Source organism: Vulpes lagopus, chromosome X (genome assembly GCF_018345385.1).
Source record: "Vulpes lagopus strain Blue_001 chromosome X, ASM1834538v1, whole genome shotgun sequence".
Taxonomy (NCBI): domain Eukaryota; kingdom Metazoa; phylum Chordata; class Mammalia; order Carnivora; family Canidae; genus Vulpes; species Vulpes lagopus.
In genome coordinates this window covers 114,107,027-114,111,927 of record NC_054848.1, presented here as the reverse complement: position 1 = coordinate 114,111,927, position 4,901 = coordinate 114,107,027, and positions in this window count along the sequence as shown.

The following is a 4,901-nucleotide window of genomic DNA, read 5'->3' as shown; positions in this document are numbered from 1 at the left end:
AAATTTACCTCGGTATGTATTGTCCTACACAGAATATCAAGAGTTCAACAAAAAAAATTACAAAGCACAAAAAAAAGGAGGACAAAAACCTGCACAGTCTGAAAAGTAATCATCAAAATAAAACTCAAGTATGACACAGGTATTGGAATTATCAATGAATTTTACATAACCATGATTAACATATTAAAAGAGACAACAGAAGTGAGAAAACATGGATTAACGGGTAATTTCAGCAAAGAGATGGAAACCATAAGAATATGGAAACGCTAAAAATGGAAAACCCAGTAACACAGATGAAGAATTCCTTGGATGGACTCATCAGTAAACACAACCAAGGACATAATCAGTGAGCTTGAAGGAAGGTCACTAGAAATTACCAATAAATGGAGGGGGGGGGGGGGAAGAAGAGCATCTACAAGTTGTTGGGCAATATCAAATGGTCTAATATATACAAAACTAGAATTTCAATAGAAGCAAGAAAGAACAAGACAGAAGAAATATTTGAAGAAATGTGGAGAATTTTCCAAAAGTATTACTAGATAACAAAATTAAAGACCCAAGAAATATGGAAAACAGGAAGCAGGGTAAATTTAAAAACCTTCAAGCACAGAATAGTCAAACTTCTGAATGCTAAAGACAAAGGTACGGACTTGAAGACAGCCAGAGAAGAGAGGAACATTCCATACTGAGAAATAGAGATGGCAATTACAGCAAACATCTCATCAGAAAACATACTACAAAGAAATCAACAAAGTAACAACTTTAAAGGCTTAAACATAAACAGGGGCACCTGGCTGGCGCAGATGGTAGAGGACACAACTCTTGATCTCTGGGTTCTGAGTTCAAGCCTGTTGTTGGGTGTAGAAATTACTTAGAAATAAAATCTTTAATAAAATCTTTAAAAAAATAGGAGTACCTGGGTGGTTCAGTGGGTTATGTACTCACTCTAGATTTCAGCTCAGGTCATGATTTCAGGGTTGTGGGGCTCTGTGATGAGCTTGGAGTCTACTTGTCCCTCTCCTTCTGCTCCTCCCTCTCCTCTCAAATAAATAAATAAATAAATAAATAAATAAATAAATAAAATCTCAAAAATTCTTATAAAAAATAAAAGTAAATTAAAATTAAATGATTAAACATAAAACCATACTCTCAACAGTCTAAGAAGTGATCACAATACCAAAAGAAAAATAATTTTGTCAGACACATGCATGATGTGCAAATTTTTTCCTCAAGCTTGCCTTTTAATTCTGTCTCATGCAAAAAAAATAGTTTTTTTAAAGTAAGCTCTACATTCAATATGGGGCTTGAACTCATGACTCCAAATCAAGAGTCACATGCTCTACTGAGCCATCCAACTTCCTCCAAAGTGTTTAGTTTTGATAGCGTCTAGTTTATTATTATTATTTTTTAAAGATTTTATTTACTTATTCATGAGAGACACAGAGAGGCAGAGACACAGGCAGAGGGAGAAGCAGGCTCCATGCAGGGAGCCCGACGTGGGACTCAACCCCAGGACTCTAGGACCACTCCCTGGGCCGAAGGCAGATGCTCAACTGCTGAGCCACCCAGGCATCCCCGTCTAGTTTATTATTATGGTATTTATCTTTGCCTGACTTATTCCACTTAGCATGATACCCTCTAGGTCTATCCATGTTATCACAAATGGCAAGATTTTGTTCTTTTTTATGGCTGAGTAGTATTCCATTTGTGTGTGTGTGTGTGTGTGTGTGTGTGCGCATGTGCACACACATGCATGCGTGCACACCACATCTTCTTTATACATTCATCCACTGATGGACAACTTAGGTTGTTTCTTTATCTTGGCTATTGTGGACAATGCTGCAATGAACGTAAAGGTTCATGTATCTTTTCAAAGCAGAGTTTTCATTTTTTTGGATGAATACCAAGAAGCAGAATTCCTGGATCATATGGTAGATCTATATTTAATTTTTTGAGGAACCCCCATACTGATTTCCATAGTGGCTGCACCAGTTTGCATTGCCACCAATAGTGTATCGGGGTTCTCTTTCCTCCACATCCCTATCGAAACTTGTTATTTCATTCCTTTTTATGCCCGAATAGCACTCCATTGTTTGGATATGCCACGCTTTGTTTATCCATTTTCATGTTGATGAACACTTGTACTGTTTCTAGCTTTGGGCTCTTGTGAAAAATTCTGCGATGAATATTGGCATATGAGTTATCGGAGTGCCCCTTTTTAATTCTTTTCAGTATATATCTGGTGTGGAATTGCTAGCTCCAGTGGGAATTCTTTGTGTAGCTTTTTGAGGAACTGCCAGACTGTTTTCTGCAATGTCTGCACCACTTTTCATTCCCTCCGGCAACGTACAAGGGTTCCAATCTTTCCACATCCTTGCTTATACCTACAGTTTTCAACATTTTTCACTTTAGCCATCTTAGTAGATATGAAGTGGTATCTATTATGATTTTCATTTACATTTCCTAAGCACTAAAGATTTTGAACATCATCTCGTGTGCTTATTGCCCACGTGTAGATCTTCTTTGTAGAAATGTCTATTCAAGTCCTTTGCCCATTTTTAATTGTAGTGTCTGTTTTTTGTTGTTGTTGCTGCTGAGTTTTAGTTCTTTATATATTCTGGACATTAAACCCTTATCAGATATATGATTTGCAAATATTTTCTCCCATTCTGTAGGTTATCTTTTAACTTTCCTTTTTTTAAAGATTTTATTTATTTATTTCAGAGAGAGAGAGAGAGAGAGCACAAGGAGGGTGAAGGGTGAAGCAGACTTCCCGCTGAGCAGGGAGCCCAATGTGGCGCTCGATCCCAGGACCTTGAGATCATGACCTGAGTCGAAGGCAGAGGCTTAACTGACTGAACTACCCAGGGTGTCCCGTCTTTTTTACTTTCTTAATAGTGTCCCTAATTGTACAAAATTTTTTGGATAATGATGCAAGCAAATTTACCTATTTTTTTCTTTTGTTACTGGTGCTCTTTGTATCATATCTAAGATCCTACTGCCAAGTTTAAGCTCATGAATATTTACCCCTGTGTTCTCTTTAAAGGGTTTCGGAGCTTCAGCTCTCACATTTGTGTAACAAGTAGTGGCCAGCCCGGAAACCGGGCAATAGTCTTTTAGTTCCAGCCTCAAAGTCTTTGATACGCTGTTTAGGGGCAGAGCCATGCGTGCACGGCCTTGGAATGCGCCCAGCAGTCCATTAACAACTTTATGGATTTGCTTCCTTAAACTCCTTCTCTTCTCTGCAATCTCTCCACTATTTGTGGATTCTCTTTATAATCCTTCAGCCAGGGAACTGGGACTTTATTTACCTTGATATGCCACACTCTTCTCATAATTTTTTTCTTCTTCTCATAATTGTACCAACATCTGAGACTAACATTGGAATGAGAGCGAGAAAAGTACTGATAAGGGTTTGTCCCACAGTTTGGGGACCACAGCTCTTCTGATTAGAGGAAGAATCCTCTCTTTTAGATGTTTAGATGTTTATTTAACTATGAGGTATATTCAAACATTGGAAAACTACTCAGTGATATAAAAGAATGAGCTACTATTAGCAACTATCTGGACACATTTCAAAGGCATTATGCTTAGCAAAAGCCACTTACATTCACTTAGTTTATGGCTCCATTTATAAATATTCTAGAGAAAACAACATAGTCTATGGTATAGTGGCATAACGCAGAGCAATTTTTGCCTGAGTCAGGAGATTATGGGGATTGACTCTAAAGAGACACAGAGGATTATTTTGAGGTGCCGTAAATATTGTATATTTTTATTATGGTGGTAGTCGTTGACCAAGATTCTCTTTGACCTAATTCTAATCAGGCTCTGCTAATAAATTTTCCAAGTAGGCCCCCACTTTTGAACTTCTGTGTTCCTCTCTGCATTGTGCTCTATTAGCAAGAGTCCTAAACCAGCTTAGATAGAATCCTACCTTCTCCCTATCCAATCACCCTTGAGATCTGATCAAGTTCCCTACCTCCCACCATGCCCCAGTAGTAATGAACCATCTTCAGCAAGAATCCTGTTAGATCTGTTTATCTGGAACTCCCCCTTATTCCTAATGTTTTCTCTTAGTAGTTTTCTATCCATGGACCCCCACCCTACTCCTTAACTACAAATTCACTCTTTTCCTTGTATTCAGAGCTGAGCCCAATCTCTCTCCCTCACTCCAAGACTTCATTGTAGTGGTCCTTACACCTATCGTGACAGTCCTGAATTAAGGCTGCCTGACCTTTTATTTCATCAAAATGTACACTTAAAATGGAGGCATTTTAAGTAAATTATTCCTCAAATGGTTATTTTTTAAATGAGAAAGGGAAAAAACCCATAATGAAACAAACGCTATTGAAAGACAAAAAAAGAGGGGCGCCTGGGTGGTTCAGTGGGGTTAAGCATCTGCCTTCAGCTCAGGTTATTATCTCAAGGTCCTGGGCTCGAGCCTGCATCAGGCTCCTTGCTCGCTAGGGAGCCTGCTTCTCCCTCTCCCTCTGCCTACCACCACTCCCTTCTCTGTTAAATAAATAAACAAAATCTTTAAAAAGAAAGAAGAAATGAAAGAAAGAAAGAAAGAAAGAAAGAAAGAGAAAGAAAGAAGGAGAAAGAAGAAAGGAAGAAAGAAAAAGAAAGAAAGAAGAAAAGAAAGAAAGAAAGAAAGAAAGAAAGAAAGAAAGAAAGAAAAGGTTTAATTCTGATTTTTCCCTAAGGCCCTGGGCCCCAAACACTTACAGGAACCCATTTTGATTCTAGGTACAAAAAACTAGACATTACTGGGAATTATCTAGAATGGTAACAACTAAGGATATTATACATGGAAAGGGTCTTATTCAGCAAACATGGATATAGTTTAACAGCAACAGCCAAGTATAAACTTAGCTATAGAAGTAGTTTTTTCTTGC